Source organism: Aquarana catesbeiana, linkage group LG04 (assembly GCF_042186555.1).
Source record: "Aquarana catesbeiana isolate 2022-GZ linkage group LG04, ASM4218655v1, whole genome shotgun sequence".
Lineage (NCBI taxonomy): Eukaryota > Metazoa > Chordata > Amphibia > Anura > Ranidae > Aquarana > Aquarana catesbeiana.
This window is the reverse complement of record NC_133327.1, coordinates 144,233,510-144,244,185: the sequence shown is the minus strand read 5'-3', so window position 1 is coordinate 144,244,185 and position 10,676 is coordinate 144,233,510.

Sequence of the window (10,676 nt, the reverse complement as noted above, 5' to 3'; positions counted from 1 at the left end):
CTATATCGAAAATGAATACAAAAAAAAGTTTTGTCTTTAGTTAAACTTTAAATAAGATTTCTGTAGTCCTGAGTGTATGCAGATTTATGCTATGGTGACAGTAATGTAAGCAAAGACACCTAGAATCTTCACTGCTTCACCAGCAGCATGTCAGGTGTAATGTGGAAGATACACGTCTACATTGTTTCAAAAATGTTCTAGAAAAGTAAACTTGGTTCTGCCTTCTGCATTGTGTGGCAGTTCATGTTTGCTTATTTTCTGGGCACATTACAAAGTAATTTTCGCTTACCAAGAACATGGACAGGACCATTTTGCTGTTACTAGAAACAAAAATGTCTCTTCCATCAGATACATTTATTATCATGAGGCTTCCTCCACACCTCTGCATTCTGGTATGGTACATTCAATGAATCTTTTGCTGCAATTTTAACAATACGCCCATGATAATGCTCATATAAGATATCTATGGGTCACCATACACGTTACAATGTGACCATACAACCTCTATATAATCAACTTTAAATATACCAAAACTATGTAACATGAGGACCTACCTAAATAATCCAATCAATCTGTGTCCAATCATAAAAGTCTTTACAGTGGTTGTAAACCTCAGTCATGGAATCTGATCAAAGCAAATCTGTAGTGTTTACTTATCTCTCCCCAAAGCTCTGGGTTTCGTTTCTCTCTGGTGTTCCGTTCCTCTGTTATCAGCATGTGTCACTTCTAATAAGTTTTCCCAACACATGAGATAAATTTGTGTCCGGGAGGGAGCTCAGCAAACAGTTTGTCTATTCAGAACACAGTTTTTCTGCCAGGTGGAGGAGGGTGTATGCCTTTCCTCCAATCAGCTCTCACACACTGTTACTGCAGCCTCTCTGCCCCCTCCTCTGTGCTCCTTACAGATAAAGAAGGATTTTAACACAAATCTGTCCTTTTGAAGGGGTGTTGGGAAGAGAAGACTGCAGATAAACAAGTAAAACTTATGTAGGAAGATTTGTTTAATCTCTGTGTATCTGAGGCTGTTCACTTCACTGGGTATATGTGAGGGTTTACAACCATTTTAAGCTGGCCATACATGGATCAACATTTGGCTGCTTCAGCAGGAACCAGCTGAATTTTGATCAATGTATAGGCAGGGAGGTTGTACATACAGTGCCTTGAAAAAGTATTCATACCCCATTGACATTTTCCACATTTTGTCACTTTGCACATCTAGAGAGTGACATTTTTGCTCATTATTCTTTGCAAAATAGCTAAGCTCTGTCAGATTGGATGGAGAGCTTCTGTGAACAGCAATTTGGGCCATTCTAACACATGAATATGCTTTGATGTAAACCATTCCATTGTAGCTCTGGCTGTATGTTTAGGGTTGTTGTCCTGCTGGAAGGTGAACATTTGCCCCAGTCTCAAGTGCTTTGCAGACTCTAATGCCGCGTACACGCGGTCGAACTTTTCGACCGGACTGGTCCGACGAATGCCGACGGACCAAATCCGGCGGACAATCCGATCGTGTGTGTGCTTCACCGGACCTTCAGTGGACTTTTCCAGTTGCAAATCTGATGGACTTTAGATTTGGAACAGAAATCCGCTCGTCTGTATGCTAGTCCGACGGACAAAAACCCACGCTAGGGCAGCTATTGGCTACTGGCTATCAACTTCCTCATTTTAGTCCGGTCATACGTCATCACGTACGAATCCGTCGGACTTTTGTGTGATCGTATGTAGTTAAGTCCGTTCGTTATAAAGTCCGCCGCAAGTCCGCCAAAAGTCTGTCGAAAGTCTGTCGGATGGGCCGTCGGACTTTTGTAGCCGAAAAGTCCGACCGTGTGTACGCGGCATAACAGGTTTTTTTCTAAGATTGCCCTGTATTTGGCTCCATCCATCTTCCCATCAACTCTGACCAGCTTCCCTGTCCCTGCTGAAAAAGCATCCACACAACATGATGCTGCCACCACCATGTTTTGCAGTGTGAATGGTGTGTTCAGGGTGATGTGCAGTGTTAGTTTTCCGCCACACATAGTGTTTTGCTTTTAGGCCAAAAAGTTCAATTTTGGTCTCATCTGACCAGAGCACCTTCTTCCACATATTTGTTGTGTCCCCAACATGGCTTCTCGCAAACTGTAAATTGGACTTCTTATGGCTTTCTTTCAACAATGGCTTTCTTCTTGCCACTCTTCCATAAAGCCCAGATTTGTGGAGTGCACGACTAATAGTTGTCCCGTGGACAGATTCTCCCACCTGAGCTGTGGATCTCTGCAGCTCCTCCAGAGTTACCATGGACCTCTTGGCTGCTTCTCTGATTAATGTTCTCCTTGCTCAGCCTGTCAGTTTAGGTGGACGGCCATGTCTTGGTAGGTTTGCAGGTGTGTCATACTCTTTCCATTTCTGCATGATGGATTGAACAGTGATCCGTGAGATATTCAAAGCTTGGGATATGTTTTTATAACCTAACCCTGCATTAAACTTCTCCACAACTTTATCCCTGACCTGTCTGGTGTGTTCCTTGGCCTTCATGATGCTGTTTGTTCACTAAGGTTCTCTAACAAACCTCTGAGGGCTTCACAGAATAGATGTATTTATACTGAGATTAAATTACACACAGGTGAACTCTATTTACTAATTAAGTGACTTCTGAAGGCAATTGGTTCCACTAGATTTTAGTTAGGGGCAGCAGAGTAAAGGGGAATGAATACAAATGCACACCACACTTTTCACATATTTATTTGTAAAAAAAATTGAAAACCATTTATCATTTTCTTTCCACTTCACAACTATGTGCCACTTTGTGTTGGTCTATCAAAAAATCCCAATAAAATATTTTTTTTGTTGGTTGTAACATGACAAAATGTGGAAAAAGTCAAGGGGTGTGAATACTTATTCAAGGCACTATAAGTCGATCAACTGATCAGTCGATCAGAATACAATAGCTCACCAGGGAGGATTCCCACATCCACATCAAATGTGCGGATGGACAAATCGAGTGAGTTTTTTTATTCAACCCGCAGGTTGAACGAAAAAAAACTGACTAATCTATGGGCTGCCTTAAGGTCACTATACACCTTACAAGCTGATCGTACAATCCTCGAACAATCCACTTTAGATTTACCAAATCTATGAAATATAGGACCCTCCTAAACTATCCAATTAATCTGTATCTAATTAGGCAGACCCATTTATTACGTACTTCTTGATAAATCTAAATGAGATTGTACAATCAGATTGAAACATATGTGGTGAGCTGTCGACATGCATATCTGCCACTGCATTATAGGAAAACCCCAGAGGTGTGAATATAACCTCTACAGTCTCCCATAGAAAGATACAGTATTTGATAAATAGAGGTAATAATATTGTATAAACTATTTTGTTCTTTGGGTTGCTGTAATAGCACATTGTGCTTGTTGCTGCAAAAGGAAATACACGTTTTTGTGGAATAATCCTATAAACTCACACTATTTTAACCTGTGCAAATACACATATAAATACAAATACACACATAAATACAAATACACATATATGGCAAAAAAGCTCTCAATCTAATATTGCCTCAAGTAGTCTTAATAAATAAAGAATTATTATTCTTAAACCATTATTATTATTATTATTATTAGTATTACTATTGTTATTATTCAATAAAGATTTATTATTCTTAAACCATTATTATTAGGATTATTATCATTAATTATTCAGTAAAGAGTTCCTATTCTTAGCCTATTATTATTAGTAGTATTAGTATTATTATTATTCAATGGAGAGTTCTTATTTTTAATCTATAAATATTATTTATTTATTACAGATAGTTATAAGGTGCCATCAATGTGTGCAGTGTTTACATATACATTGCACATTCACATCAGTTCCTGACCTCAAGGAGCTTACGATCTAAGGTCTCTAGCTCACATTCATAAATACACATACTAGGGACAATTTAGAGTGGAGGCAATAAACCTACCAGCATGCCTTTGGAGTGTGGAAGGAAATTGGAGTACCCGGAGGAAACCCACACAAGAGCAGAGAGGACATGCAAACTCTGTGTAGGTAGTGCTGTGCCGTGGTTGGGATTTGAACCAATGACCCTAGTGCTGCTAGGTGGATTCAATACAGAGTTTTTATCCCTAAACCATTATTATGATTATTAGTAATATTATCCAATAAAGTGTTCTCTTATACCATTATTATTTAATAAAACGTTCTTATTCTTAACCTATTATTATTTTATTCAATAAAGAGCTTTTATTCCTAAACTATTATTATTTCTATTAAATAAAAAGTTCTTATTCTTTAACCATTATGATTATTATTATTGTTATTATTATTATTTGTCAATAAAGAGAACTTATTTCCTAAAACATTAATATTATTAGTATTATTTTATTTGGTGCGCAGTAAATACATTGATATTTCCCAACAAAAAAATATGATGTGTTTCAATTTGTTAAAGCTCAACTATGGGTATTAAAAACAGTTTTGCAATGAACCTCTCTGCACTGCAAGGGTTGAATGCTTGTTAACTCTAGGTGTAGAGCAACAAGGCATAACACTTACCCTACACCTTGCTCTGGCAGGCTCCTTCCATCTTTTTGACCGGTCCATTAAAGCCTCTTCTCTAATGCCGTGTACACACGACCGGATTTTTCGTCGGACTGAACTCTGAAGGACCTTTCAACTGAGTTGCGACGAAGTACCAATGAAACGGACTTGGCTACACACGATCACACCAAAGTCCGATCGAACGTTTCGAACATGATGACGCAATAGCTGCCCTTGCGTCCTTTTTTGTCTGTCGGACTAGCATACAGACAAACGGATTTTTCGATCGGACATCTGTGGTGGTAGTACTCAGTGTAGGGGCACTGGGGGACCGATGCTTCATACACCTAGGTAAGTATAAGTATGGAAAGAACCCAGATACTTTACTTCTCTTTTAATCAGCACAAGGGACGGTACTTCCATTCAGTGAGAAGTGTCCCTTGTGCTGGTGTCTGCTGTCTTTATGGATATCTTCCATCCTCTGCTCTCCAGTCACTGGACCCGCTATAATCTCTCCTCAGGACTGCCCACCCTTTAGGCCCCCCCCCTTCCCTCCTTCTCCATTCATAAAAGTGCTACCATAGCTTCCATCAATGAAAATGCTCTATGAATGGAGGAGGTAGATCTTTCATTCCTTCATCCTTTCCTTCCATTCATAGAGTGCTTTTTATTCATGGAAGCTATAGTACAGCTTCTATGAATGGAAGAGGGGGGATGGGGAAGGGCAAGCATAGCCGGCACTCTGGATGAGGGCTTATGACAGGTTCAGTGGCTGTATTAACCCCTGCAACACTGCTGGACATTTACTGAAATGAGGGTGGAGGTGAGGGCAGAAGATGGAAGACTTCAACATGTACAGCAGCAACCAGTACAAGGGACACTGCTTGTGGAATGGAAATATCATCCCTTGTGCTGATTTTTGTTTTTGTTTTTTAAAACAATGTACTAAACTTAGGCTTTGATGTCCCCCTAGGTATCAATAAATGGCCCATTTCACCAATCTGTTCATGTTTGGTAAGGTCAGGGTGACTTGTCCCAAGTTGCTTCACCATCCACGTTGACCACCCAGAACGACTCCTCCCCCTTTAGAAACCCTTTATTAGATAAAAAGTAGATGTGGCCATCCTTTTTTCCCACAAATAGAGATTTCTTTTGGTGGTATTTGATCATCTCTGCAGTTTTTATTTTTTGCACTATAAACAAACAAAAAAAAAAAGACTAATTTTGAAGAAAAGAACAATATTTTTTACTTTCTGCTATAAAACATCCAATAAAAAAAATGTAAAACATCAGATTTCTTCATCAATTTATTCCAATATGTATTCTGCTTCATGTCTTTGGTAAAAAAAAAAATGCCAATAAATGTACATTGATTGGTTTGCGCAAAATTATAGATTATACAAGTTATGAGATATATTTATTTATTTTTTACAAGTAATGGCAGCGATCAGCAACTTGACTGCAACACTGTGGCAGACAAATCAGACACTAACTGACACTTTTAACACTTTTTTGGGACCAGTGACCCTAATACAGTCATCAGTACTAAAAATATGCACTGTCACTGTACTAATAACACTGGCAGGGAAGGGGTTAACATCAGGGGCGATCAAAGGGTTAAATGTGTTCCTAGCTTGTGCTTTCTCACTGTGGGGGAGGTGCTTTGACTAGGCGAAGGCATTGATCTATTTTCCTGCTTTGCAGACACACAGGATCAATACCTTCCCTTCTAACAGAATAGCAATTGGCTTTGTTTACATAGGGAGATCGCCATTCTGCCTGTGTACTGTATAATCAGCAGGTGCTGGCAGACATCAAGTCTGCGGTACCTGCCGGTTCCCTGGCGGCGCGCGCAATCCCCAGACCCGGAAGTGTCAGATCATGTACTAGGTATGAAATCTGGCACAGAGCGACCACTCTTTATGTATGGTGGGTGGTCCGCAAGCGGTTAAATAGTCAGTTTGGACCAGCTTGCTATTTACTTACCTCTTCACCGCCTGCTTTACCCTCAAACCAGCAAACCACAACGGCACGCATTGTGCATAGTTGAGGGGCGATTGCAAAGTGGCCCCATTCACTTAAATGAAAGCAACAGGGGGTATAATTCCTGCAAAGGAACATGGCAGTGACATGTGTATACCCCTGGCCATTACCTCTGCAGCCAAAGGGGGTAGCAATAGGGGGTAATGCTTTACTGCACCCTATCCACTAGTGTAAATGAGCCCTAACAGATGCAGTGTGCTGTACAGTATCTCACAGAAGTGAGTACACCCCTCAAATTTTTGTAAATATTTTATTTTATCTTTTCATGTGACAACACTGAAGAAATGACACTTTGCTACAATGTAAAGTAGTGAGTGTACAGCTTGTATAACAGTGTAAATTTGCTGTCCCCTCAAAATAATTCAACACACAGCCATTAATGTCTAAACCGCTGGCAACAAAAGTGAGTACACCCCTAGTTGAAAATGTCCAGACTGGGCCCATTTAGCCATTTTCCCTCCCCAATGTCATGTGACTAGTTAGTGTTACAAGATCTCAGGTGTGAATGGGGAGCAGGTGTGTTAAATTTGGTATTATCGCACTCACTTTCTCATATTGGTCACTGGAAGTTCAACATGGCACCACATGGCAAAAAACTCTCTGAGGATCTAAAAAAAAAGAAATATTGCTCTACATAAAGATGGCCTAGGCTATAAGAAGATTGCCAAGACCCTGAAACTGAGCTGCAGCACTGTGGCCAAGACCATACAGCAGTTTAACAGGACAGGTTCCACTCAGAACAGGCCTCACCATGGTCGACCAAAGAAATTGCGTACATGTGCTCAGCGTCATATCCAGAGGTTGTCTTTGGGAAATAGACGTATAAGTGCTGCCAGCATTGCTGCAGAGGTTGAAGGGGCGGGGGGTCAGCCTGTCAGTGTTTAGACCATATGCCGCTCACTGCATCAAATTGGTCTGCATGGCTGTCGTCCCAGAAGGAAGCCTCTTCTAAAAATGATGCACAAGAAAGACTGCAAACTGTTTACCGAAGACAAGCAGACTAAGGACATGGATTACTGAACCATGTTCTGTGGTCTGATTAGATCAAGATAAACTTATTTAACCAGGTGGGGAGTACGAAGACAAGTGTGTCTTGTCTACAGTCAAGCATAGTGGTGGGAGTGTCATGGTCTGGGGCTGCATGAGTTCTGCCGGTACTGGGGAGCTACAATTCATTGAGGGAACCATGAATGCCAACATGTACTGTGACATACTGAAGCCGAGCACGATTCCCTTCCTTCGGAGACTGGGCCGCAGGGCAGTATTCCAACATAACTACCCAAACACACCAAGAAGACCACTGCCTTGCTAAAGAAGCTGAGGGTAAAGGTGATGGACTGGCCAAGCTTGTCTCCAGACCTAAACCCTATTGAGCATCTGTGGGGCATCTTCAAATGGAAGGTGGAGGAGCGCAAGGTCTCTAACATCCAGCATTTCCATGATGTCATGGAGGAGTGGAAGAGGACTCCAGTGGTAACCTGTGAAGCTCTGGTGTACTCTATGGTCAAGAGGGTTAAGGCAGTGCTGGGAAATAATGGTGGCCACAGAAAATATTGACACTTCGGGCCCAATTTGGAAATTTTCACTTAGGGGTGTACTCACTTTTCTTGCCAGCGGTTTAGATGACATTAATGGCTGTGTGTTGAGTTATTTTGAGGGGACAGCACATTTACACTGTTAAACAAGCTGTACACTCACTACTTTACATTGTAGCAAAGTGTCATTTCTTCAGTGTTGTCACATGAAAAGATAGAATAAAATATTTACAAAAATGTGAGGGGTCTACTCACTTTTGTGAGATACTGTATATATTGACGTGTGCTGAGGTCTGCAGCAATGAAGGATTTTTGTATTTGAAATGTTAACGTAAATCTAGACAGTTGAGGGGGTGTGTGGTGTCCTGCCATTCACTATACCCATTCAGTGTTTACCAGTGACACTGATAACACCAGAAGAAGGGTGAGGACCAGAGAAGAAGGATGAGAACCAGAGAAAGGCGAGGAACAGAGGACAGGGAACAGAGAAGAAGGGTGAGGATCAGAGAAGAAGGGCAGGGACCAGAGAAGAAGGGCAAGGACCAGAGAAGAAGGGCAGGGACCAGAGAACAAGGGCAGGGACCAGAGAAGAAGGGCGAGGACCAGAGAAGAAGGGCAAGGACCAGAGAAGAAGGGCACTGATCAGAGAAGAAGGGGCACGGATCAAAGGAGAAGGGCACGAACCATAGAAGGACACGGGATCATAGAAGGTCTCACCACTGAGCTGGGACGGCAGCTGCCACACAGGCGGGACCTCCTGGACCACATACTGCCCCACACCACCACTCTTCAGGAGGTCTCTGAAGGCCAGAGGGACGGTGAACTGCACAGACATGATGGAACCTGCAATAGAATGGAAGGAAAATGTTACATTACTCTACGAAGACATTCTTCACTTCACCTTTACCTCCCTACACCCCAATGTACACTCTCCTTTCCTTAACTCACCCCCTTCAGTGTGTAGCTGAAGGAAATACCTTCTCATTCAAGGGATGGAGGAGTATGTGACCTGGTCAGGTGACAGCACTGGGCCAATCAGCTCTGTCCTAATTGGATACCAGAGATGAGATTGTGGTGTCTCCCAGCACTGAGAAGAGCGGAGGAACCAACACTGGAGATACCCCCCCCGAGGGGCAGAGGCCAGGTGTGCTGTACAGGGATTGTCAGCATAGGAGCAGGTATAATAGAAAGCCCCCTCCCTCCATAGTGTGACATTATAGATACGACCACCAGACAGGAAAAAGTCTGACCTTCTCCTATCGATGGGGTGACGGGGCAACATGTGAGAGGAGAACATGACACTGTTTAAATCAGCAAACCACGGGCCGCCCTCATCCCAGCCAATTGTGGTGCCCACTGTCCCGATCCACAGCACCCCAAGAGCCCATCCCCCTCATCCTGAACATCCCGAGGGCCCACTCACCTCAAGAGCCCATCCCCCTGACCTGAGAGCCTGTCCCCCTCACCCCGAACACCTTGAGGGCCTATCCCCCTCACCTCGAACACCTTGAGGGCCCATCCCCCTCACCCTGAACACCTCAAGGGCCCATCCCCCTCACCCCGAACATCTCGAGGGCCCATCCCCCTCACCTCTGTCCCCCTCACCCCAAACACCTTGAGGACCCCATCCCCTCTCCCTGCCTGTAAAAGCAATCGTACAGCTAAACAGACGATATGATGGTTTTTACATTGCAGGGAATCACCGGCTGAAAACAAAGATATAGTATGTGGATGATGCCTGCAGCTGCACACGTCACCCTGATATCTCCACTGAAAGTCCAGGGCATCATATGACAGGGACCCAGGGGAAGTGATTAATAATAATAATATTATTTATTTTATTTTTATTTTTTATTTGCAGGAGCCAATCAGAGGAGTTGTGTTCCAATATGATGACAGGGAACTAGGTATGGGCCGAACACCCCCCTGTTCGGTTTGCAGCAGAACATGCGAACAGGCAAAAAATTGGTTCGAACACTGTTAAAGTCTATGGGACACGATTGTGAAAAATTAAAAGTGCTAATTTTAAGGGTTAATATGCAAGTTATTGTCATAAAAAGTGTTTGGGGACCTGGGTCCTGCCCCAGGGGACATGTATCAATGCAAAAAAAAGTTTTAAAAACAGCTGTTTTTTCGGGAGCAGTGATTTTAATAGTGCTTAAAGTGAAACAATAAAAGTGAAATATTCCTTTAAATTTTGTACCTGGGGGTGTCTATAGTATGCCTGTAAAGTGGCGCATGTGGTGTTTAGAACAGTCCGAGAGCAAAATGACATTTCTAAAGGAAAAAAAAGTCATTTAAAAGTACTAGCGGTAGCGCCGGCAGCTATAATAAATTGTGGGGTCTCTGCAATACTCATAAAAGTCATTGAAAAAACAGCCTGGGGTTCCCCACAGTGCATTATCGGGCCCTTTGGGTCTGGTATGAATATTAAGGGGAACCCCGAACCAAAATGTAAAAAAAAAAATGCGTGGGGGTCCCCCAAAATTCCATACCAGGCCCTTCAGGTCTGGTATGGATATTAAGGGAAACCCCGTGCCAAAATTTAAAAAAAAATGGCGTGGG